This window comes from Hippocampus guttulatus, chromosome 8, assembly GCF_054856545.1.
Source record: "Hippocampus guttulatus isolate MCC_2025c chromosome 8, RoL_Hgut_1.0, whole genome shotgun sequence".
Classification (NCBI taxonomy): Eukaryota; Metazoa; Chordata; class Actinopteri; order Syngnathiformes; family Syngnathidae; genus Hippocampus; species Hippocampus guttulatus.
The window spans coordinates 1767468-1794607 of record NC_141268.1 but is presented as its reverse complement, the minus strand read 5'-3'; the positions used below and the strand labels follow the sequence as shown (position 1 = coordinate 1794607).

At 46.4% G+C, this 27140-nt stretch overlaps 1 pseudogene across 1 annotated transcript; it reads left to right on the top strand.

The window, feature by feature from the left end:
- The first annotated feature begins 21720 nt into the window (after positions 1-21720).
- On the top strand, positions 21721-25516 carry LOC147200806 (uncharacterized; annotated as a pseudogene). Its single transcript, XR_015101576.1, has 4 exons — positions 21721-21726; positions 23019-23243; positions 23324-23365; positions 23431-25516. The product of XR_015101576.1 is annotated as an uncharacterized LOC147200806 (transcript).
- The last annotated feature ends 1624 nt before the right edge of the window (positions 25517-27140 follow it).

Sequence of the window (27140 nt, the reverse complement as noted above, 5' to 3'; positions counted from 1 at the left end):
CACTTCTCCTATACACAGTCATACCTAGGTTCTCGACCATAATCCGTTCCAGAAGGCTGTTCGAAAACGATTTGTTCGAAAACCGAAACCACGCCCTTTAAAAAAAAATCTTTATTGAACACGTCTGTTCACAATGGAAGGCTACACGAGGAAGCGTCACTTCCTCATGTAAGAAAGGCGATAGGAGTCAAGTGACACATTCAAGTGTGCTCAGTTTGTTCGAGAACCGGAATTCGGTCGTCATCCGAGGCGTAAAACACTCGAAATTTCTGGTCGAAAACCGATTTGGTCGAGAACAGAGACGTTCAAAAACCGAGGTTTGACTGTGTGTGTGTGTGTGTGTATATATATATATATATATATATATATATATATATATATATATATATATATATATATATATATATATACTGTATATACATACACGCATGAATAATCTCTAAAAAGCCATATAAAGCTATATTTTCAATGATACGGAGTGCTTTTAATTTGGTTTTATTAGTTTTTAATGAGAGGCAGAGTGCATCATTTGTTGTTGGAACCACTACCTCAAGACCTCAAGTGCTAAGCCTACAGGCCTACTCTCATCCTGTTTTTCCTTTGCTCTGACTGTATCTATAATAAGCTGCTCTCGCACAACTCTAATTGCCCCACGGGGATAAATAAAGATGCTTGAACTCCGAGCACTGAAGTGGGCAATGACTGAAAAGTTCAGGAGTTATCTGCTCGGGTCCAAGTTTACGGTCATCACAGATAATAACCCTCTGTGTCATCTTCAGACTGCTGACTTAGGAGCAACTCAACAGCGCTGGGTGGCTCAGTTAGCAATATTTGATTTTGATGTAAAGTATCGTCCTGGCAGATGTAATACTGTAGCTGATGCCCTTTCTCGTCAACCCGGGAATGACGAGCCAGAACCGACCAGTGAAGATGCAGAGTTTGACAGTAGTGTAGCAATATGTGTGTGTTTGTGTGTTTACATCTGAGATCAAATTTGCTACTTTCGTGTACCTGGGTCTTTGGAAAGACTGGACTGAACACAAAATAATTTTTATGTGGGCTTTATTTCCGACTGAACAATGAAAATTGTACAACATTAAGATGAAAGACTGAGATTTTAATTGAATTTTAAAAGAGTTCAAAAAGGGATCTAAGAGATCAAAGAAAATTATCTAACAGATTAAAGACAATTACACCATAATAGACAGCAGCAGTGGCTTGTCGATACGTTCCGGTGTGTTGGGTGCATACAAAGCACGTGGAAAAACACAAATGATCTCCCCTGCTGTACAGCTGTTCACACAACTCAGTGGTAGATTTCAAACTCCAAACCATGATATTGTGCTCTGAATATTGTCAGGATTACAACGCCGATCATGGGTGTCTCAAGTTGGGACAAGCAGTAGGCATCGTTCAGCGACTACCCTCCTTCACATGCATGTCACCCTCACTGCACTTCCTGGTCTGATTCTCACGCGCTCTATATGTTCCCACGTGTTTTGATCTCGCGTGGCTCTTAAAGTGACAGTGCAACATTTGTTAAACAAGGCAGCCTTCACTACAAAAGTCTAAGTAAGGTTCACCTGGTTACATTCTCACTGTCACGTAGCATGGTGGTGGTGGACCCCAAAAAGCAGACAGGAGGGAGGAGCAGGATGGACTTGACGAATTGTATTTAAAACAAGAAAACTAAATCCAAAACAAAGTCCAAAGTAACAAACAAAAAACATGACTTAAACAAAAACTATCAATAACCAAAACACTACTAGAACAAATATGACAGCAGCAAAGGAACAGCAAACAAACAAACATGACAGTAGCAAGAGCAAACAATGACCCGACACTGAGTGTTCGGGCTGGGAGTCCTTTTAAAGCCCTAATTACCTATGACCAACAGATGTGCAGCTGCCGAGGGAGCCCTACAGTGCCACCTGTTGGTCCCTAAACCGAATCATGACAGTACCCCTCCCTCAAGGGACGGATCCCAGACGTCCCAAAGTTGTCCAAAAGCTTGCCTCGCTGGGGAACAGGAACTAAAAGCGATGGCAACCCTTGCCTCGCCGGAGAACAGGAACAAAAGCGACGGCGACCTTCGCCTCGCCGAAATACAGGAAAAATAAGCGACGGCAACCCTTGCCTCGCCGGAGAACAGGAACAAAAGCGACGGTGACCTTCACCTCGCCAGAGAACAGGAACAAAAAGCGACGGCAATCTTTTGGCTGGGCGTGGCCTGACGTGGACGGAGCTCGACGTAACGAGGGACATGGAACAGCCGGACGTGAACAGGAGCTCGGCCTGACGTGGGCGTGGACGTGGCACGGCTCGTCGTCGACGTGAATGTGACTCAGCTCCAACAGACACGTGACGAGCCTCGGCTCAACGTAGACGCGGACGGGGCTCGGCCCACCGTAGACGCGGCTTGACGAGACGAAAACAGGACAGCCGCATCACCAGCGCTGCCTGAAAGGGAAATGGGTGTCGGCCGCAGACGCGCTCCGCCAGGCACATGGTGGAATAGGGACCAGTCCTTAGTACCTGCGGGGTCCAGGTAGTCGGGTCATTCTGTCACGTAGCATGGTGGTGGTGGACCCCAAAAGCAGGCAGGAGGGAGGACCAGGATGTACTTGACGAATTGTATTTAAAACAAGAAAACTAAATCCAAAACAAAGTCCAAAGTAACAAACAAAAACGATGACTTAAACAAAAACTATCAATAACCAAAACACTACTAGAACAAATATGACAGCAGCAAAGGAACAGCAAACAAACAAACATGACAGTAGCAAGAGCAAACAATACAATACATGCTGATTTATAAAGCGCTTTCACAACAGTGGCAGCTGTAACAAAGTGCTTAACAAAACACTTAAAATAAAGTAAAATAATAAACACAACACATAACATAAAACACGGACAGTCGTGCAGTCCTAACCACTTTTCTGTCACACGCTTTGTTTGAAGCAGTTTGAGATGAAAGAGGAGAGAATCGAAGTGTCCTTTAACCAGTGGATCAGAGACCTCATGCTCAAAATGTGCACACGTCGGCTACAAGCTAAGTTTCAAAGTCAACAAGAAGCTGTAGCATCCATTGACGAAAAAAAGAGATTGGTTCACTTCTCTTGTCCCATGGAAATCCATTTCAATTCCAAGCGGCGACTCTCGGTTCCAAATACGCATTGGCGCTCTGCGCCAACGCTCCTCTCTCCTCATCCTCAAATTCAGCAGCCATCCATCCAGCCACACCAACGCCGACTGTCCAACAGCGCCGACATAGCCAATGAACAAAACGGGGTTGTGAAAAATGCTGCCCATTACAGGCGCAAAAAACACAAGCAACCCAGGTCTGTCCAGCACCGACAGTCAATGGCGCCGACATTCCTCCCAATCAAAATCTGTGCTGGTAAAGGCGTGCTGCCGAGAAGGCGCAACCACCAAGCACAGATACTTCTCCTTTGACGAATGTCGAGGCCAAAAAGAGCTGACAACAGTCCATATCAGGTCCACACGATGAAACAACAAACAACATGTGACAAAACAAAAGACAAAAACACCAAAAAAGAACAAAAAAAGCAAGGCTCTTGAAGAGCACTTGCCGAAGGCTGCCTACTTGGGCGCCATCTTGGCAAAACAATGACCCGACACTGAGTGTCCGGGCTGGGAGTCCTTTTAAAGCCCTAATTACCTGTGACCAACAAATGTGCAGCTGCCGTGGGAGCCCTGCAGTGCCACTTGTTGGTCCTTAAACCGAATCATGACTGCTACAAGTCAACGTCATCCGTGACTTATCACTCTACCACCCGTTTGGTGAAGGTCGAGGTATAGCGGACCACCCCTGCTAAAATCTGGGAGAATACATCCGGACTTAACGAGATGGCATTGCATGCTGACACGGGGAGATTGAACGGATTCTTGTGTTTCTCTGCAGTTTTCCTCTGACTTTCGCGTAGGGCAGAACTGGGTACACCTACGCTAGCAGTCACTTTTCTTTTTCCCCTCGGTGCAGGCACAGGTCTTGGGCTCTCCTCGGCCATGCTAACATCTGATGTGGCCTTAAGGTTTTGTCGTGAGTCTGTTCCCAAATGTTCTTCCTCTTTGGAACCAGTGTCAGAAACATTATCATCTGGCTCTTGGGAAACTTCCTCTTCAGCAAGTGGTTGGTTGAATTCTTCAACCAATACAAACTCGATATCATCTGCCTGGTCTTCTGATGGTGGAGCTGGGATAGGTTCCTTACCAGGTGCTTGGTGAGGACTTCTCTGTTCCGGCGCTGGTCCCACACATGGATGGAGGTTGGACTTATGCACCCTCTTTGTCAGTCCTCCATCTAGGGTCTCTACTGTGGAGGTGGTTCCTTGTACCTCCAAAACCTTGTACATCAGCATGTCCAGCTCCAGGCCTGGAGGGCCACTGTCCTGCCTGTTTTCCAACTCTCCCCGCTGCAACATACCTGCTTCAGATGGTAAGCTTATCAGCCAGCTCTGAAGCAGCATTAGAACATTCCTCATTATTTGAATCGGGTGTGTTGCTCATGGGAGAGCTGGAACAGGCAGGACAATGGTCCTTTAGGGCCGACTTTGCACACCCCTGTTGTACATGGTCGAGGCCCATGCCTCCTGTATCTCATTTCTTCCGAGAGGTCTGAAAAGTAGGTACACGAGTTTACCCACATCAACGGGTGGACAGTAGACTTTCTCCTGTTGCTGGGCCATTCTCTCAGCCGCTTTGCTCTCAGTCACCTCTCTTGCCCTGGCATGTGCATCTCTGAGTCGTTCCTGGTGTACCGCAAGCCAGTCGACTGTATCATCTTTGACTTGTTGCTCTTGGCCAAGCAAGGCATCCACTGGAAGGTGAGGATGGATGCCATACAACACGTAATGGGGTGAATGTCCCGTGGTTGAGTGTGGAGTCACATTATATGCATAGAGCAACTCTGACAGGTAATCCGGCCAACAGCGTTTCTTTTCAAGGGGAAGCATACGTAGAAGATCATGTAGGGTTCGGTTGAACCTTTCACACTGCAGATTGTCTTGGGGGTGATGGGGTGTGGTTCGGGTCTTCTTAACTCCATAGAGCTTGCACAACTCAGCCACGACAGCACTTTAAAAATTCCGGCCTTGGTCAGAGTGCAGGCGTTCTGACACACCATACTTGAGAAACCACTCTCTCAGGATGACTTTCGCAGGAGTATCGGCCTTTTGATCTCGAACCGCGATTGCCTGACTGAACTTCGTGAAAACATCCATTATCACGAGCACACTTTCACGTCCATCTGTTGCAAGTTCCAGTGTCGTGAAATCCACAGCAATGACCTCAAGTGGCTTAGTTGCCAAAAATGGAGTTTGAGGGGCCCGAATCTTTGGCTGTGGCATTTTGGTCAGAACGCACCTTTGGCACTTTTTTATCCATTGCTCAACATCTTCATGCATGCCTCCCAAAAAGCACCTTTCCTGCAGCAGACCTAATGTTCGTTCTATACCCTGATGTCCCATCTGGTCATGGACAATTCTGAGAACTTTGTCTTTGAGACAGGCGGTAGTAACAACTGGTAGCATTCTCCCAGGTGAACATTGTTAATCACTCGGTACAAGAGTCCATCTCTCTCTCTGAGACGTGGCCACTGTTTTAACAGAGCGCGCACTGGTTTTAAAAGGCCCATTCTTTCTTGATAAGATGGTTTTCTCTGATGGCTCCAAAAGCCTCGCACCGCATTGAGAATCGGGTCAGCAGCCTGAAATCCTGGAAGTACTTCCTTAGAATATCCAGGCAGCATGGGGCTATTATCTTTTACAGCTTCATCATTTACTGTCTCATTGGCCTTTGACGCCTGCAGCTGCCTGACCATCAGTGTTGTGTCCGAGGACCGGCAACCTGAGGCCAAGGCCAAGGACTTGACTCCGAGGCCAAGGCCAAGGTCAAGGACTTGGAAAATGTTCCGAGGCAAGGCCAAGGCCAAGGACTTGAGGAATTTGCCAAGGCCAAGGCCAAGGACTTGCCTCCGAGGCCAAGGCCAAGGACCAAGGACTGATTTTGAAGCCGAGGCCAAGCCGAGGACAAGGTCAAGAACCAAGGACTGATGTTGAAGCCGAGGCCTAGCCGAGGACATGTATAAAACAATGCTATCATACCACTTGGCAGGTCTTCATGATTTGCAACACCCCCCCCCCCCCCCCATAACTCCTAGCACACGTCACTCCCTAACGCTGGAATGAAGTGTGTTTATTCAAAGAGTAGAACAGTCAGGGTATGTGTTATTTATCCTGAAAAAAAAATAAAAGCATATGATATACATTTATGAATTAATGTTTTAGTGCAGTAGTTTCTTAATATGAAGTAAATCAACACTCAACAGGCATGACATGGCACGGAAGACAAGTTGAGAAATGACTTTGCATTGAAGTCATCACTGACTGCAGAAAAAGCGGTAATCTCTAAACATTCTACTACTATTATTACCACTACCACTAATACAGTACTCCTACTGTGGCATGTAACTACAGCCACAGGGTAATGTTGCGACCGCGTGACTTTACGGCTTTTAATTATTCTCAAATAAAACACACAAAAAAATTTTAATTGAGAAAATATAAAACTTCAATTTATTTTCGAATAAGCACAACACTAAGAACAGAGCTTTTTGCTTACTTGTTTAATGCTGTCCGTCGTTGCCGACGATGACATCACTTCCTGCTTCAGGAAATAATCACAGGTGGGTACGGTGGTGGCTGTAGAGGCCAATTCTTGACGCGCATGTCCTGCCACAGACATCGCATCGAAGTCTAATTCGTCTCTGTCCAGATGGCGGGGTCCTCACTCGGTGTCGGCACTCTCGGCGTCTTCTTGCTGCATCCTCAAATCTCCCCACATGATTGATTACCCCCATCTCGCATGCATCCCTCCAATTATCCCTGTTATTTGCGAGTGCTTCAAAATGTTGAGGCTCCATGTTACAGGCCCTCATGTTGGCAGCCAGCAGATCCTTGTATCTCTTCTTCTGTCCCCCCGCCCTGCGTCCGCCTCCGGCCAGTTCACCATAAAACATATGTCGAGGAAGTCTATTCTCCGGCATTCTTCGCACATGTCCCGCCCATCGCAGCTGCCTCCTAACCAGCATAGTCTCCATGGGCTCGACACCGGCACGCCTGCGTATTTTAATATGGGTCACCTTATCCCACCATTTCAGCCCAAGGATGCGCTGTAGACATTGTATGTGAAATCTCTCCAACAGCTTCAGATGCTTTCTGTACAGAACCCAGGTTTCCGATGCGTAAAGTAGAATTGAGAGACAGATGGCCTTATAGACTGCAACCTTGGTTTTGATTCTCAAGTTCTTGTTGAGAAAGACCCTCTGCGACAGCCCGCCAAATGCAGACGAGGCCAATCCAATCCGGCGATGAACATCTCCAGTTATATCACCAGTAGTGTTCAACACTGAGCCGAGGTATACGAAACTCGGTACGTTTTTCAGTGGTTCATTTCGTACAAGGAAGGTGGGAGCATCATCACCCTCCTGGCCACTGTACATCGCTTCAGTCTTGTTGACATTTATTGTTAGGCCAGCTCTGGTATAAGCTTCCTCTATGGCAGAGAGATTGTTCTGTAGATTTATGGTGTTGGCCCCAACAATAGCTGCATCATCCGCATACAGCAATTCCACCATGGAGTCTTGTGATATTTTAGTCCGAGCCTTCAGGCGTCGCAAATTGAATAAATTGCCGTCCAGTCTGTAGTTCATAGTGATTCCGTCCTCCGGGCCAATGTTTCGCCGGGCCACTGTTAGTATGGCTGGGAGGAATAAGTTAAACACAACCGGTGCAATGACACATCCTTGTCGAACACCAGAGCAAACTGGGGAGGGGTCAGATTTCTCACCAGATCCAAGGACACGAGCCATTCGTGGAGCTCCTTCACCACTGCCAAAAACGTAGGTGGGCACCCAAACTTTTGTAAAACCTCCCACAGGAGGGGCCTATTCACAGTATCAAAGGCCTTTGCCAGGTCGATGAACACCATGGCAAGATCTCGATGCTGCTCTATGCATTTTTCCTGCAGTTGGCGAGCCACAAAGATCATGTCAACGGTGCCACGGTCCTTCCTAAATCCACACTGACTCTCTGGAAGCACATCTTCAGATATATTATCAACGAGCCTTAGCAGAAGAACTCTAGCAAGCACTTTTCCGCCGGATGCCAGGAGGGAGATCCCCCTACTATTGCCACAAACCGAACGGTCTCCCTTCTTTTTGTATATGTTAACCATGTCTGCATCCTTCCATTGCTAAGGCATTTTTCTTTCCCTCCAGATGGCTCTTACAATGAAATGCATAATACCAACCACAGCATCTCTTCCAAGACGCAGCAAATCAGCGGGCAGCCCGTCTGGTCCGGCAGCCCTGTTGAGTTTGAGGGAGTCCACAGCTCTTTTCACTTCGATATATGTTGGTTCCTCATCAAGAGTGTTCATGATGGGTAACTGAGGAAGCTCCCTCACAATTTCCCAGTCCACAGGTGCAGTTTGGTTAAGGAGGTTACTGTAGTGCTCTGCCCATCTCTGCAGTATCTCAGATTTCTCCGTGTACAAGACCACACCATTTGCACTCCTGACAGGGTATTGCGCTCCCTTTTTAGGTCCGTACGCAGCTTTAAGTGCAAAGTAAAATCGCTGTTGGTTTCCGGTGTCTGCATATCCCTGAGTTTCTCTTGCCAGGTTTTCCCACCAGTCATTCTGCATTACTCTCAGTTCCCTCTGTAAAGTGCTCTTGATCTGCGACAGTGTTTCTCTATTAGCGACTGTGGGACATCTCAATACTCGGGCTTGTGCTTCGTTTTTCTGATCCAGGAGTAAGCGGATATCTTCTCTGTTCTCGTCGAACCAGTCTCTGTGACGTTTTCTCAGGTTGCCCAGTATGTTTTTGGATGTATCCGGTATTTTACTGGATATTTCTTCCCAGAAGTCCGTCATCAGCTCACCAGATGTTAGATTTGTCGTCTCGATGACTCCCCTCAGCTGCTCATCCAAGCGATCTTGAAGTTCTTGCCTTATGCGAGAGTCTTTCAGAGCTTTTACGTTCAGCTTTGGGACAGGTGCACTTTTACGCACTGGTTTTCTAATCCGCAGTTTTAGTACTGATCTAAGTAATCTATGGTCCGTCCATCCATCAGCTCCCCTCATAGCGCGAGTAACCATCACGTCTCTGCGATCGTGCTGTCGTACAATCACGTAGTCTATCAGATGCCAGTTCTTGGATCTAGGGTGCATCCATGTTGTCTTATACATACATGGATGCACCCTAGATCCAAGAACTGGCATCTGATGTTTGGGGGGTTAGATGAACTGGCAATGATATTTTCGAATAAGCACAACACTAAGAACAGAGCTAATGGTCATATGGGTCACCTGGACAGGGTTTAGAAAAATCTGGTTTCACAAACAGTAGTACCGATTACCCATCTTAGCAGTATCCAGTATACCTGAACAGCTGAAATGCATGTCAGAAGTATAAATCCCAAATGGTCCAATCCTATTATTTTCCCTCATATCACCTTCAATGATCAGACATGTTTTATACTGACAAATATGAAATCGATATGACAATTAGGGAATAGCAGACAGTGACTTAGTTTTCTACTCAATCTCTTTTGCAAGTTCTTGGCGATCAATTTTCTTCTGTTTTGCTTTGTGCCTCAATGCCTTTGACTTGACCAGGAGGCTATGACAAGTTTTACCTCTCACGGAGATGCCCTTCTTGCACACTCGGCAGTAGGCCGATGTATAATCGCCAGCAATTTTTCCGACCCAAACATGGAACTCCGGCTTCTCCAGCCACGCCACTTGAAAATAGCATTGTCCCGGAATATTTGTAGCGACACCACTCGAGCGAAGTGCGCCTCAGCAGTCGAAAGTCCGCTGCTCTCTGCTGTGTGTGCGTCCGCGCCAACATGTACGCACGCGCACGTCTTTTGGTTTCAACCAAGCAACCGACGTCACAAATCAAATACAAGCGCTTTGATCTACAACAAAAAGCTAGCCTAGCCAAAACAACTGCTAAGTTTAGCTGACGCACACACAGCAGAGCAGCGGACTATCAACTGCTGAGGCGTGCTTCGCTCGAGTGGCGTCGCTACATATTTGTCTGTCACTTGTTGAGATCGATAAATTCGATGAATAGATTTTTCCAGAAAATACGGTAATTGTTTGCCAAGCCGGCAACCAAACCATCCATTCACTGCCCCAGGATGGCGTCAATCTATTGTTGTTTCCCGGGTTGACCCGAAGTGATCACGTGATCATCGTCGGAACTAATCGGAGACGGCGGAAAAAGCAGGTCCTCCATGTTCCGACAAAACTATGAATTGGAAGGGTGGGGAAAATGACATACACAAATGAAATGAACACCGCAGGTTAATTTTTATGGATTTTAGAAGATTTCCCTGAAAATTATGGACAATTAAGAACATAATTTTACAACTTTTTATTGATTTTTATGAGCTTTAAGGACCCGTACGAACCCTAAAGTGTTGCGACTGACAATAAACGGCAATAAGATAAGATAAGATAAGAAAACCTTTATTAGTCTCGCAATGGAGAAATTCCCGATTCACAGCAGCAAAGTTATGAAAGGAAGAAGTAGAACAACAAAATATAGGAGCTGCTGGAAAGGCAGCCACTCACGCGGCGCCATTTTGAAGTCAAAATAACAAAAATAACACAACACAACACATAGGACACAGACAGTTGTGCAATCTTCACCAATTTTCTGCATACACTTTGTTGTCTGAAGCAGTGATAGATGAAAGAGGAGAGGATCAAAGTGTCCTTTCACCAGTGGATCAGAGACGTCGTGCTGAAAATGTGCACACGTCGGCTACAAGCTATGTTTTGAAAGTGAACACAGAGTTAGTTTCCCAGCCTTTTATTGTACACATTACACAACAACTACGAATACAACTGCTACTACTACTACTACTAATACGACTCCTAATACTACTACAGCACCAACACATTTTCATTACATTTGAAAAACATCAACACTTCCAGCATTTCTGCTGACAACCGTGCCCTGTGTGGCCGCATGATAATGCCCCCCCTGCTGAAAACTCTCTCAACAGGGGCACTGCTCGCAGGTACCGGTAGGATATGCTGCGCCAGCAACAACAAAGCAGGATACTTCACACTGGCCATCCCGCCAGGTCTCCAAAATGCCACGGCTCTTCGCCCGCCACCTCGTTCTCCAGATAGGAAGCTGTTAGAGGAATCTATGAGCAAAATTGTATCATGTTTAAAGTTTCATTTTAATTTGGGCACATCTAACCCCCCAAATGCCTGTGCACAAAGGCGCCGGCCACCTGGCCAGAGGGCTGTTGAAGTCCACAATTAGCACGTCAATGCAGGTGGGCGATCACAGGGGAGAGGGCGAAATTCTGTCACAAAAGGGGAATGAATCATTCGGGAACAGCGGTTGAACAACAAAAGACGAGTTGATAACACCCGTCGCGCCCAGGCGACATTGGCCATCCGCAAAGTCTGCAACATGTTAATTCGATGTAGACCAGACAGAAAAGGCGCCAACGTACTGGTGGTTCAATGTTTAAAAACAGGTAACCGAGGGGCCGGACCGGGGGTGCGGTATGCAAATATCGGGGGCAGTGTTTTCCTTGTATGTTACAATAAAAGTCTGAATTGGCGGGAAGGGGGCGAGAATCTGATCGTGGAGCAACTAAACCGTCATTCGCTCTCAGAGATCCGCTCCCGCCGATATTGAAGACAATTTTCCTGTGTGCCGAGTCATTTCTTTAACTTTGTCCGAGAAAATCTCTGACAGAAGCTAACTGGGCACGCGGACTCTCTTTGCCACCAATTTTGGTCGCTTTCTCTTCTGCTTGTATTTGGCCGCAAACTTAGACATCTTTGCCGGTCCTTCGTCCTCACTCGTGCTCCCTCCATGCTGCCCCTCATGTACCGGTGGCTGGTCTTTCCCAAACCGTTCGTACACAACCAGCTCTACACAACAAAAAAAATAAGTTATAAAAATTGCTCTGATTGCTTTTCAATAATATTTCTAATAAATTCTGTTTTGTGGGAGTAGAAAATAAAAATAAGAGACAATGAATACAACAATAAGAACATTTTACTTCCATCATGTCCACCAAAGAATATAAAGGAATACCATGGTTCTTCATCCTAATTAGGTGAAGCAGCTTGGATGCACATTGTTTTTGAAAAATTATTAATAATAAGAGCTAGCTTCTGCAGCCGAGGATCGGACCGCCAGGGTCCCCGCCTTTGGCTGCCGCCCAGCTCACATTGCACCCGACCCCTTTGGCCCCTCTCATGGGTGGTGAGCCCATGGGAAGGGGGACCCACGATGCCTCTTCGGGCTGTGCCCGGCCGGGCCTCATGGGTGTAGGCGCTTGCCAACGAGCCCCACCTCCAGGCCTGGCTCCAGAGGGGGGCCCCGGTGACCCGCGTCCGGGCAAGGGAAACTTAGATCCATTTATTGTACTCATCATCAGGGATCTTTGAGCCGTGCTTTGTCTGGCCCCTCACCTAGAACCTGTTTGCCATGGGTGACCCTGCCAGGGGCATAAAGCCCCAGACAACTTAGCTCCTAGGATCATTGGGACACACAAACCCCTCCACCACGGTAAGGTGACGACTCACGGAGGAGTCGGGGAGGAGATCTTGCCCCAAGTGGAGGAGTTCAAGTATCTTGGGGTCTTGTTCACGAGTGGGGGCAGGAGGGAGCGGGAGATCGACAGGCGGATCGGTGCAGCGTCTGCTGTGATGCGGACGTTGTATCGGTCTGTCGTGGTGAAGAAGGAGCTGAGCCAAAGGGCGAAGCTCTCAATTTACTGGCCGATCTACGTTCCAACTCTCATCTATGGTCGCGAGCTATGGGTCGTGACCGAAAGAACGAGATCCCGGATACAAGCGGCCGAAATGAGTTTTCTCCGCAGGGTGTCCGGGCTCTCCCTTAGAGATAAGGTGAGAAGCTCGGTCATCCGGGAGGGGCTCAGAGTCGAGCCGCTTCTCCTCCACATCGAGAGGAGCCAGATGAGGTGGCTTGGGCATCTGATTCGGATGCCTCCTGAGCGCCTCCCTGGTGAGGTGTTCAAGGCATGTCCCACCGGGAGGAGACCCAGAGGAAGACCCAGGACACGCTGGAGAGACTATGTCACCCAGCTGGCCTGGGAACGTCTCGGGATCCCCCGGGGAGAGCTGGAAGAAGTAGCTAGGGAGAGGGAAGTCTGGGCTTCCCTGCTAAAGCTGTTGCCCCCGCGACCCGGCCCCGGATAAGCGGTAGATGATGGATGGATGGATGGATGGATATTAATAATAAATAATTTAAATGATTACTTGTAAAGAATGACTATCATTTACTTACTATCATTTAAAGATCCTGGTAATAGTTAGTGATATGTGCAAAATCAAGAGTAAAGTAATTAGTAATAGCATTGATTGTAAGCACACACAAATACAAACAGAAGAATGTTCAATATAATTCATTTCTTTCATTTTCTTGCAACTATGTCTTGCTGTATATGCAATTACAGCCTGAAGCCGAATTAACAAAATAATTGCAGGATAATTCCATGAGAATTTTTTGGAGTATGTGATGTGAGTAATGTGAAGTATTCATCTTCCGGACCGCTTTATCCTCACTAGGGTCGGGGGGGTGCTGGAGCCTATCCCAGCTGACTTCGGGCAGTAGGCGGGGGACACCCTGAATTGGTTGCCAGCCAATCGCAGGGCACACAGAGACGAACAACCACGCACGCCCACATTCAGACCTAGGGACAATTTAGAGTGTTCAATCAGCCTGCCATGCATGTTTTTTGAATGTGGGAGGAAACCGGAGTACCCGGAGAAAACCCACGCAGGCCCGGGGAGAACATGCAAACTCCACACAGGGAGGCCGGAGCTGGAATTGAACCCGGTACCTCTGCACTGTGAAGTTGATGTGCTAACCACTGGACTACCGGGCCGCCTAAAACTTCGTAATCAAACAACACGAAGGTCCGGGACCGAACGGATGCCACCCGCTTGGCCCTGCCGGAGTAGAGGTAAGATCGGGCGGCCCGAGCCCAAGCCCGACCCTAACGTGAAGTACTCATCCTAAAATTGTTAAAGATTATCATTAGTTTTGCATCAAACAAATAAAAGCAGTACAGTAAATACATTTTTGAACCAAATTCTTCGAAAAGAATATTTCAGCAGATAATCTTATGTTATTCATGTTACATACTCTGAGCGATTCTCATGGAATTGCTCTGAACATCTTGAATTGTACCTTTCAGGGTTTCCTTTACACTTCTCCTCTTTTCCTCCGTTTCATCGAGAGACCACGTTGGCATACTGACATCATCCACCCACTCCAGCATGTACTGTGGGTCGATGACAGGGGCCATGAAGAAAAGCTTCTCGAACAAGGGCTCATCCTCAGCAGGCCCGCTCCCCTCAACAATTCACAGCATGACTATATACTGTATAGTTGAACGAGTACAGTGTGTTTTCCAGCACAGCCAATTCATCAGACAGTCCGGAGAGTTTTTGCATATTGAGGTCAAACTCATTCCCTTGACATTTTGGGCAAGTTGTAGAATTTTTCTGCCATTGTTCAATGCAGATCCTGCAGCCAACAATGCTGTGGCAACACGATGACATCATGGGCTCAACCACTAGACCTGCAAATGTGATTCAGAAAACATTTTTTTTAAATACAGAAAGTGCAATTTTTTTTCTTTTTTTCTTTTTGGACATGGGTAGTTGAGCTGCACCAGGGTTCGTATGGGTTGAAGTTTCTAAAAATCAATAAAAAAGAAGTTGTAAAATTATGTTCTTAATTGTCCATCATTTTCAGGGAAATCTTCTAAAATCCATAAAAATCCATAAAAATTAACCTGCGGTGTTCATTTCATTTGTGTATGTCATTTTCTCCACCCTTCCATTCATAGTTTTGTCGGAACATGCAGGACCTGGTACCTGCTCTGCTTTTCCTGCCGTCTCCGATTAGTTCCGACGATGATCACGTGATCACTTCGGGTCATTCCGGGAAACAACAATAAATTGACGCCATCCTGGGGCAGTGAATGGATGGTTTGGTTGCCGGCTCAGCAAACAATTACCGTTTTTTTCTGGAAAAATCTATTCATCGAATTGATCGATCTCATCAAGTGACAGACAAATATGTAGCGACGCCACTCGTGCGAAGCACGCCTCAGCAGTCGATAGTCCGCTCTCTCTGCTGTGTGTGCATCAGATAAACTTAGCTGTTATTTCGGCTAGGCTAGCTTTTTGTTGTCGTAAATCAGAGCATATTTGATTTGTGACGTCGGTTGCTTGGTTGAAACCAAAAGACGTGCGCGTGCGTACATATTCGCGCGAACGCACACACAGCAAAGAGCAGCGGACTCTCGACTGCTGAGGCGCGCTTCGCTCGAGTGGCCTCGCTACAAATATTCCGGGACAATGCTGTTTTCAAGTGGCATGGCTGGAGAAGCCGGAGTTCCGTGTTTGGGTCGGAAAAATTGGCGATTATACATCGGCCTACTGCCGAGTGTGCAAGAAGGGCATCTCCGTGAGAGGTACAGTAAAACTTGTCATAGCTTCCTGGTCAAGTCAAATACACTGAGGCACACAGCAAAACAGAATAAAATTGATCGCCAAGAACTTGCTTGCAAAAGAGATTGAGGAGAAAACTAAGTCAGTGTCTGCTATTCCCTAATTGTCATTTCAGTTTCATATTTGTCAGTATAAAACATGTCTGATCATTGAAGGTGATATGAGGGAAAATAATAGGGTTGGACCATTTGGGATTTAGACTTCTGACATGCATTTCAGCTGTTCAGGTATACTGGATACTGCTAAGATGGGCAATCGGTACTACTGTTAGTGAAACCAGATTTTTCTAAACCCTGTCCAGGCGACCCATATGGTCCATTAGCTTTGTTCTTAGTGTTGTGTTTATTCAAAAATAAATTGAAGTTTTATATTTTCTCAATTAAAATTTTTTTGTGTTTTATTTGAGAATAATTAAAACATTTTTTTTTCATTTTTCCTACCTGTGATACAGGTAGCAAAGTGAAAATTTGACATACAGTATGTCAAATAAGGGGTTAAGTGATTGCCCCTAAAAATAAAGATGTGCCCTTCCTGGCAGCAATGATTTGAACACCAGCTCAGTGATATGTGGCTTTCTGTTCAGCCCGTGTATTGCTGAGCGGGCATTAAATCCACCGTGAATCCCCCGCTGAATGGAGAAAAAGTCCTTGAAAATGGCTAAATTGGTCCTCAAAAGTCATTAAAAGGTCCATAAATAAAAAGCAAGTGGAAGAGTGGGAAGCCTGTGCACAGACTTGTCTGAAAGACAAAACTTTCATTTACTAGATATTTACTAACTGCAACACAGAATCCTTTGGCAGTCGGTTTGTTCAGTCAACAGCATACTGCCAGAAAAACGCTATCCGAAAATAGGCAACCATAACGCCGACAACGCAGTAGCTGTTACCGGTTCAAACATGTTACGCGGTCTATGTTTCGTTGAGCATTAAGGTTAGCAATTGCAGCTAAAGCTGTGTAACTTGAGTCACCCCAAGTGCCAAAATGACTGCTGTGAATCAGTCGACGCATCTCAAATTAGCGTGTTGAGGTGCGATGAGCAGTGCAACATCGGTGCAATTTCACAAAAAAGTTATTTGTCCAAATATTTAACTGGAAAATTCTGCTTATTTTGTCAGCATTCATATCCTCCTTCTTCAGGAGCTTGGCTCCTCGAAACAACAAGACATAGCTATCCATGGCTGCGATAGGTACCTCTCGTAGTATGCTGGTAATTCTCATTAGCCTACAGAAGTTCCGGGTCACGTAAATACAAGCAATTAAATATAAAAATCAAATTCAGTCAAGTGGCCCGTTTTTCCGTTTCGTATTTTTGATCTGAGCCTAAAATCGAAATGTGTAAAAACAGGCATATATTCGTTTTTCATGTTGGATTAAGAAAACGAAAAACAAAATTATCAGTCTCCTTTTTAATTTTTTGTTTTCGATTAGCAGTTGAAAAAGGAAAGAACGAAAGATACACGGATTATTATTTTAAACTATGTATTATCAATATTCATTGTTCTAAACATGAGAAAGCATTCAAAACATAACTGGAATCGAGCAAAAGGACTCCAAATCCCAACGGCCAAACCTGGAAGTGAAGTGCCGGCATGATTGACTCCACCTGTAACGCAAATTACTTGGTTCAAACAAACATTCTAGTGCAACCGCACAAACGTGACAACTGTGCAAAAATAACTAAATAAAAGACACCACTGTTACAGAAAGACTTTACACGCTCGTTAAACTGCCGATCGCGAACGGTAACTGACCGTGATTGATACTAACTGTGATGCCGCTCTTTATACGTTGCGCTGACTGTCACCTGTCACTGGCAGCCCCGCCCCTCGAAAAGCGCCAAATAAATCCAACAATATGGGTTTCCTTGGATGGAGTTTGTTTGATTTCTTCATGATTTTTGCGGTCCTCGGGCCTTCGGACCCATTTTATACCTGTGGACGAGGGGTTTCACGCAGGCACACACACGCACACACGCACACAGACACACACACACACACAAACACACATACACACCTACACACACACGCACACACACACACACACACAAACACAAATGAAGGTGTACTCTTTATTTTATTTTACTCTTTATTTTATTATCGCCTCGCCTGTTCCCTGGCGAGGCGAAGGTCACCGTCGCTTTTGTTCCTGTTCTCCAGCGAGGCGAAGGTCGCCGTTGCTTTTAGTTCCCGTTCCCCGGTGAGGCAAGCCTTCTGGACAACTTTGGGACGCCTGGGATCCGTCCCTTGAGGGAGGGGTACTGTCATGATTCGGTTTGGGACCAACAGGTCGCACTGTAGGGCTCCCCCTCTAGCTGCACACCTATTGGTCATTAGGTAATTAGTGCTTTAAAAGGACTCCCAGCTCGACCACTCATTGTTGCTGTTTGCGCTTGGCTTCTGTCTGTCATGATTCAGTTTAGGGACCAACAGGTGGCCCTGTCGGGCTCCCCCGGCAGCTGCACACCTGTTGGTCATAACTAATTAAGGCTTTAAAAGGACTCCCAGCCCGAACACTCAGTGTGTTGCTTCTTGCTACTGTCATGTTTGTTTGTTTGCTTTTTGCTACTGTCATGTGTGTTGCTGTTTCCTAGTGATGGGTCCGTGAGGCCTCATGAGGCGTGTCGACACAATGACACACTGTGTTGATACTGTACTGATACTGTGTCGCTGACCACTGCCACCTGCTGGACATTCAAAATCCCTGCAGCCAACCCACTTGAAAGACTGAACAAACTGATTTGATGATGACGTGTATACAATGCACTACGTCACTCTACCCACAATAGCCACAAGCGCCATTGTTTATGTTGTTGTTTATGCTGTTTATATTGTTTATATTGTCTATACTGTTCAGATTACATGTCTTTTTTATACAGTGTAGCTGCTATCCTTTCTTAGCTGTGTGTGTTTAATGCACAGCATGTTTGCATGCATGTATGCACTGAGGATTGAGAGGAAGAAATTTCATCTATGCTGCATGTCATACATAAAGCATATTTGACAATAAAGATGACATTGACCCTTGACAATATCATTCACATCCATGCATTCATATTGTATCATTCAATGTGTTTCAATAATGTGAAAATCATGTGAATGAGGATGCTTGTGGGCTTTGTCTTCACAAATTTTGATTTAGAAAAATAAGATGCTCCAGTGTTTTGAATTTCAGTCTGTTGCGTTTAATGCATGCTATTTCCCCTGTTGTGGAGAACACACACACACACACAATGGAATAAGACATGTCAAAAATCCGAGAGGCACTTGGAGAGACAAGGAGATTTTAATAAATACCTTATTCTCCAAAAGGAGATCAAAATGGCTCTACACGGCGGACAATTTGTATTTGTCCGTAAGCTGCTCCATAATATGCACGTACTGTAGCAACGTCACTCGAGTGAAGCGCGTCTCAGCAGTCGATAGTCTGCTGCTCTCTGCTGTGAGCGCGTGAGCGCGAGCACGTACTCGCGGCGCCGACCCAACCCACGCCACATATTAAGCTTTGAACTACGATAACAGCTAAACTAGCCTAGTCGATGTAATGATGGTCAGCAGACAAGGTTTATGTTTTATGTGACTTTTAATAGCAACGTGGCAGAGTCATCAAACATGCGGTGCGCTCACTCGCAGTCACTTTCTGGAACTCCCCCTAATAGGCGGGACCTCTCAATCAACTGGAGTATGACGTACAGTACAAACGTTCATAAAGCACTTCTCATATAATAATAGCCTATTATATGACAGCCGACATGACGCTCGAAGTCAGACGGACACATTTTTTCTGATAATCAGTGTGTTTTCTGTATTGCCCAAACATATATTTTTATTCGAGCGAGGGTGAGGTCTGGCTTGTTTCGGCAATCGGCATCGTGTCGCCAGACGCGCTTCCTTAGGATACACTGTGCGGGCTTTTGCCGCGTCAACGCCCCCTGCACTGAGTCGACGCCCCCTGGACTAAGTGGCGCAGCTTGGACTGTGCCAAGCAGCAGATGCAGTCTAAACTGCACCGGTGCAGTTCACGTGTCAATTAGCAGCCTGGACTGTGTCAACGCAGCCGATGTGTCAATTAGCAGCCTGGACTGTGTCAACGCAACCGATGCAGTCTAAACTGCGCCGGTGCAGTTCACGTGTCAATCACGTGACGTAATGAAGCAGCACATGCACCGACATGTGGTTTGCTCTGTGAGCCCGGCGCATGCGTCAACGCATCGGTGTCGCTGGACCCATCACTACTGTTTCCTCTTGGCTTCTGTTATGTTTAGTTCATTGTTATGTTTTAGCTTTAGTCATGGGTTTTGTTTGATACTTTGGACTTTGTTTTGGATTTAGTTTTCTTTGTTTTAAATACAATTCTTCAAATACACCCTGCTCCTCCCTCCTGCCTGCTTTTTGGGGTCCACCACCACCTCGCAACATGACACTGTCATGTTTGTTTCAGTCATGTTTAGTTCATTGTTATGTTTTAGCTTCAGTCATGTTTTTGTTATTGAGAGTGTTTAGTTTCTGCCATGGTGTTTGTTTGTTACTTTGGATTCGTTTTGTTTTCATGACTTTGTTTTGGATTTAGTTTTGTGTTTTATCAATACACTTCTTCAAATACACCCTGCTCCTCCCTCCTGCCTGATTTTTGGGGTCCACCACCACCATGCTATGTGACACAAATAGTACTAAGTCAGCTTGGTGTTACTGTGATTAAAGTACAGATCGGGATAAAAAATTTAAAAAAACAATTTCTGAGCTGATTTCTTGTTCAAGCCAATACATATTCTTCCATCCATTTCCCGAACCGCTTGATCCTCACTAGAGTCGCGGGGGGTGCTGGAGCCTATCCCAGCTGTCTTCGGGCAGTAGGTAGGGGACACCCTGAATCAGTTACCAGCCAATCGCAGGGCATACAGAGACTAACAACCATCCATGCCCACACTCACACCTAGGGACAATTTAGAATGTCCAATCAGCCTGCCATGCATGTTTTGGAAATGTGGGAGGAACCGGAGCACCCGGAGAAAACCCACGCAGGCCCGGGGAGAACATGCAAACTCCACACAGGGAGGCCAGAGCTGGAATCGAACCCGCTACCTCTGCACTGTGAAGCCGATGTGCTAAGCACTGGCCTACCAATACATATTGTTGTGGAAAATAATTGAGCACGCACCAGCATATATTTTTGTTGTGTATTGTGGCTACCTACAGGAAGCTCAAACAAGACAACCTTGACTGATAAGAGCCCAACAGATCATTTGTTTTCAAGACGGTTTAATTACCTCGCCTGACAGCTAAAAACTCAATTTTCAAATCATAAAAGATTTTGCTTAAAAGCAAGAATTTCAGTTTCATATTTATGAAATTTGTACTGGACGACTGAACCCACATCAAGAATGTCCGCGGTGGCCCGACAACAGTGCCACACTGGTCCAGGGCCATAAGGCCATTGGGCCACCATTAATATCGGATCCTGTATCATTTTACTTTACCTTGTACCATTACTTGGGACCACCTGGTAACATCAAAATAGATGAGTGGCTTTTGAGCGGACGTTTGAACAGAGGCAACATGATGTCAGCATCGTGAAGCCAGAGGTGGTGGGCGTGGCCAATGTGGTTGTAGCTTTGTGTCACAATGGATGTTGTTGCAAGAAGGCTGCTGCAGGCTTCAAGATTGTCTTCGGAGGCGGGACAAGCATGACAGTGGAAATCAGGGTAATCTTAACAGAAACAGTAGCAGTATTTTCCACCTCTTGTTTTGACATCATTGTCCGTGAGCACTTGCTTGTCTTTCTCCACTCTGAAAGGTTCAGCTGCTTGCTTCTGCCGAGAATCTTCTTTTATGTCTCAAGTGCTATGGCAACACCATGAAAAATTTACCCAGCTTTTTTGATGCAAATAACATCCTTCAAGACATCACAGACACATTGAGAAGGGTGTCCAGTCGACATGGATGACATGAAAGTCTATTGGACGAGGAACATTGTCCTGAGGGATGCCGCTGTGAAGAGGCTGTTGTGAAACTAGTTTGAGTGTCGCAACTGGTAAATTTTATACATGCAGCTGGAACGAGCAGATAATGGGTACGCTGACAATACATTTTATTTGTGCGTGGAAACATGAAGGTAAATGACAAATGGGATTTAGCTTGTATCACTCTTTTGAAGGCACTCAAAGCACTTTAACAATCCTCATCAGCATCAGGACCAAGTCGGGGCTTTGGTATTTTGCTCAAGGACTCCTTCCTTGGGCATGGTCACTCGGGCTCAGAATTGGACCCACGACCTTCAGGCTGGAAAATGACCGTAATACCACCTGAGCTGTGCCGCCCCATAAGGATTCCGATTGTGTTCTTGTCAAAGTTTCTCTTCAGTTTTTTTGTTGAGGGACCAACTGATGTGTGTCAGGAGCTCGGAGATTACTTTTTGGAAGCAGTACCAAACTGACTGTGGAGACTTGTAAATTTGGCTTTTATGTATCGCGACCCAAATTGTGTCACTACCTCAATAAGCTGAGATAAAACAAGATAAAATACATTTTTTTGTGTGCATTTTTTGACACCATGAAGCCTGTTGATGTTTGCAAGTTCAAACAGATCTCAGGAGGTTCTTGTTAAGGAAGCAACTAAAGTGTGACAGGATCCAACAGGTTACTTTTTGGAGGTCGAACCAGATTGATGGTGGAAACCTGTAAGTGAGATTTTTTTTGGGGCCGGGGGTTGGAAGAGAATTACATAGTTTTGTTTTAATTAAAATCCGAAAAAGAAACTGAGCTAGTTCATTTTTTTCTTGTTTAAGCCTCACATTGTCTGAATGTGTTGTCGATGTTTGGATGTGGAACGAGATTGAGTGTTGAGCCTGGTGAGTGGAAACATGGCAAAGTCTATTTGGCGGCTCAATTAAATGAAATTTGGGGATTTCGTCATTACATGTTGGCATGCTTTGTGTGAAACTTTCACAAGCTCTGTCATGAACTTAATGTGAAAGCTATTGTTTCATATTAGACATGTCAGGAACCAGCAAGTTTTGTCCAAACTACAAGTAAACACCAGAACCCAAACTGCATCACTGGAAAAAAAAATCTAAATGGTTTTATTTTCATTTTCATTTATGCTAAGCAAAAAATATAAGCCAAACACTGAAAAAAATAGCCATTCATGATTTTGGTCCCCATGAATGCAAGGTTGCAAGGTTGCCCACATCAAATGCCCGCAAGGGGAAAGCTTGCAGTTTAGCAGTATTAATGCACTTTGCGTGCACCATCTCATACATGGACGCGAGTGAGTCAATTTCTGCTCCAACAAAGTCCTTTGACTGCCTTGATTTTAAAGGGACTTAGGAGAGCCACTTGGATTGGTAAAACATATTCCACATAATGGTCATCAAAACTTTTGACACAACTTTCCCTTTAATGTGAGCATGTGGTTGGTGTTTTGGGGGAGGACTTTGAGCCATCCTTCTACAAACTTGAGGCCAGCAACCTGACGGCGTGTCTCGCCACCGCTTCAGCCGACACAATGCCACTGAGAGGCTGGGTAAAGGACACATGTTCAAGGAGTCTCGCCCCATGCGAATATCGGACGACTCGTTGTACAACCAGGTGGCACTGCTAACAGCTGCACATAACGACACGTGCGAGGAAGGTGAGGAATGAGGGGGCGAGGCGTTGAATCATTTTCATCGAGTCACCACCTCATGTTTGCTTCTTGTTTTGCCGCCTCAGGTGACAGTGGACCAGGGCAGTGCCAGGACGCATTGGTGCCAGGTTAGTATCGAACGTGCGAGAGGAGCAGTCTGTTGGGATGAGTTAAATGTGCATGTTGCCAGCAGACGAGAAGGTGAACCTTCTCTCCCTCGCCGTCCTCACCCTGCGCCTCGTCTTCGCCAAGACGCTTGCCATCAACTGTGTCATGACATTGGGTCTGTGGTTCGGCGCACCAGACTAACCAGCGCAGTGCCACCGCCTTCCTCTTCCTCCTGCGCTCGTGTTAGAACTTGTCGCTTTTTCAGTGAGCTATGAAATGCATCATTATAGCAACAAAAATTTAATAAAAGAACATGTTTTCTTTTATTAAAGAAAACTTTATCTTTCTGCTTGGCTCTCGACGAAGGCGGACGCTTCTGCACTGCTCCCCCTGCCCTCCCACCTTTTTTTTTCCCTGCTCGCCACTTAGTCTTGTGCAGTCTTTCTCTTTTTTTCCCCTAGCCTCCTACCGTGTTTTCATCCGAAGAACTAACCATGGAATTAGTTGGCTGGTCTCTCGATGTAATTGACAAAATTTTTTCGACGGAAAGAGTGGGCAGTGGGGAGCCTGCTTGCCCTCTGGGGACACTTGCTGCCGGATACGCCCTGGATCCATGGAGAAAGTGGAGACCGGTGTGCCTGACAGTACTGTCCGTGGAGGACGTGGAAGACATCTACATTATTGGCCTTTTGATAACAGGTATGCTGCTGTTTGGTGTTGGCAGCTTGCTGTTCTGTCGCAAAATTCAACCGACGGGAGCAGCTCTATTGGAAGTGAAGAAGCTGCCGGTCACTCTGGATGGATTGGCGCGAATGTCCAACACTCAGACTCAAGCGGTGACTGAGCTCAACCGCAATATTGTTGCGGTTTGGAGCGACTCCGCGCGATCGATAATACCATGGAGACGTTGGAATTTTCGCTTCGAAAAGGAATTGAGGATTGGCTGATCGGCGCCAGTGAGAGATACAGACCAAGGACTCAAGGCTGTCTGGAATTGTTGGCGCCCGTCTCTCCAAAACAAACAACGCTATCTGGCCTTTCCCCTGGATGGAAATACGCATGGAGTCTAGGGCCCCCACCACCACCCCCCCTCCTTCTCGGCCATGGACTGATAAGCCGGGACTGTCTTCATGATGAGCAGACCTCGACGAAGCAGCTATGGCCTGTACACGCATACACATACACAACTGGACAACCACATGCGCATACACATCCTTGTTATCACCGTCTTCATCACTCCGATTCTTTTTCCCCTGTGACGTGGTTCGATGATGCGGAGCGCAACGGTGACCGTGCGGCTGGTCATTGTCGGCCGCGTCGCGGTTACCCTACCCTAATTCCCATTCATCCCCCCCCCCCCCCCTTATACATACGCCTGATCCTTTTCCACGCCTGGGCTTTGTAGTGGATGTCAGAAATGCTCTGGTACAACTTGCGTTAGTGGTGAGGAGAAAGCCAGAAAGCATTTTCATTGTTGTTCATGCCAGTGTATCAAGCGCCTTTTTTTTTTTTTAACTTTTGCTTTGTCATATGATTTTTGTTGTTACTTCGTGTGGACCCGATGTCGACTGTTTTCAGCGTTGTTGGCCCAAGCCAATCTGTGCTTGGTGGTTGCACCTTCTCGGCTCATGTGTACCAGCACTGATTTGGATTTTGCTTGGGAGTAATGTCGGCACTACTTGACTGTCGTCGCTGAACAGCCCCGGGGCACTTGTATTTTTTGCGCCTGCGATGGGCAGCATTTTTCACAGACCTGTTTTGTTTTATGGAGATGTTGGCGCTGTTGGACAGTTTGCCCTGGTGCGGTTGGATGGATGGCTTGTGGAGCCAAGGATTAGGAGAGAGGTGCATCAGCGCTGAGTGTGGATGCGGATTTGGAATTGAGAGTCGCGGCTTGGAATTGTAGCAGACGTGTGCACATTTTCAGCATAACGTCCCTGATCCACTGGTGAAAGGACATGTTGATCCTCTCCTCTTTCATCTACAACTGCTTCAAACAACAAAGTGTATGCAGGAAAAGTGATTAAGATTGCACGACTGTCTGTGTCTTATGTGTTGTGTTGCGTTATTTTGTTGCTTTGACTTCAAGATGGTGCCGCGAGAGTGGCTGCCTTTCCAGCAGCTCCTATATTTTGTTCTTCTACTTCTTCCTTTCATAACTTTGCTGCTGTGTATTGGGAATTTCTCCATTGCGAGACTAATAAAGGTTTTCTTTTCTTTTCTTATCTTATCATATTTAAGCTAAGTCCGGTGCATTTACACTGTTTATTCATGTGTTGATGAATGTGCACTGCCCCAATTAAATAAACAAACAAATAGATGATTAAGATCAGTAAGTATGAGATGAAGCTGAAATGAGCCCATGAGACAAGATTGTCCCCCGCACAGAAACAGCGTGTTGTCACAGTGGCTTATCTCCTCCCGTGACCACACCCTCAATGTGGTCTCTGACACGAGGTGGCTGCAGGTGTGTTCATGCAGGCGTGCCAGAGGATATGTCGGCATGAGCTTCATGGCGCAGCATTCACCCTTCACATGAATGCTGACTTGTGGCTGAGTGGGCACGGCCTTCACTTCCTGTTGCAATGACATCAACATGCACATACGAAGACATGTCCTCCCGAGTCAAAGCACCGTACTGTCGTGTCGCCTGAAATTCGTCTTGGCCCGATCTTCTTCTCCTTCTGTTTCCGAATAATATTGACTGATAAGCCATTGTGGAAAATCAGGCTTCTTCTGGAACACTGTGTCACACAACAGTGCCCTTCAAAAACCATTCATTTTCTGAAGCAAAAATACTAACAGAAACATACAACAGAAAAAACCATGATGGCCGAAAGCAATTTGAAATATGGACTCCTCAGACCATAGCCCACTCGGTGGGAAAAAAAGTATCCATCCATCTTCTACCGCTTCTACCGGGTCGCAGGGGTAGCAGCTTTAGCAGGGAAGCCCAGACTTCCCTCTCCCTAGCTACTTCTTCCAGCTCTCCCCGTGGGATCCCGAGGCGTTCCCAGGCCAGCTGGGTGACATAGTCTCTCCAGCGTGTCCTGGGTCGTCCTCGGGGTCTCCTCCCGGTGTTACATGCCCGGAACACCTCACCAGGGAGGCGTTCAGGAGGCATCCGAATCAGATGCCCAAGCCACCTCATCTGGCTCCTCTCGATGTGGAGGAGAAGCGGCTCGCCTCTGAGCCCCTCCCGGATGACCGAGCTTCTCACCTTATCTCTAAGGGAGAGCCCGGACACCCTGCGGAGAAAACTCATTTCGGCTGCTTGTATCCGGGATCTCGTTCTTTCGGTCACGACCCATAGCTCGTGACCATAGATGAGGGTTGGAACGTAGATCGACCGGTAAATTGAGAGCTTCTCCCTTTGGCTCAGCTCCTTCTTTACCACGACAGACCAATACAACGTCCGGATCACAGCAGACACTGCACGGATCCGCCTGTCGATCTCTCGCTCCCTCCTGCCCTCACTCGTGAACAAGACCCCAACATACTTCAACTCCTCCACTTGGGGCAAGATCTCCTCCCCGACCCGGAGGGGGCACTCCACCCTTTTTCGACTGAGGACCATTGTTTCAGATTTGGAGGTGCTGATTTTCATCCCAACCGCTTCACACTCGGCTGCGAAACGCTCCAGTGAGAGTTGGAGAGCCCTGCTTGAAGGAGCCAACAGTACCACATCATCTGCAAAAAGCATAGATGCAATACTGAGGCCACCAAAACAGACCCCCTCAACGCTTCGGCTGCGCCTAGAATTTTCTGTTCATAAAGGTTATGAACAGAATCAGC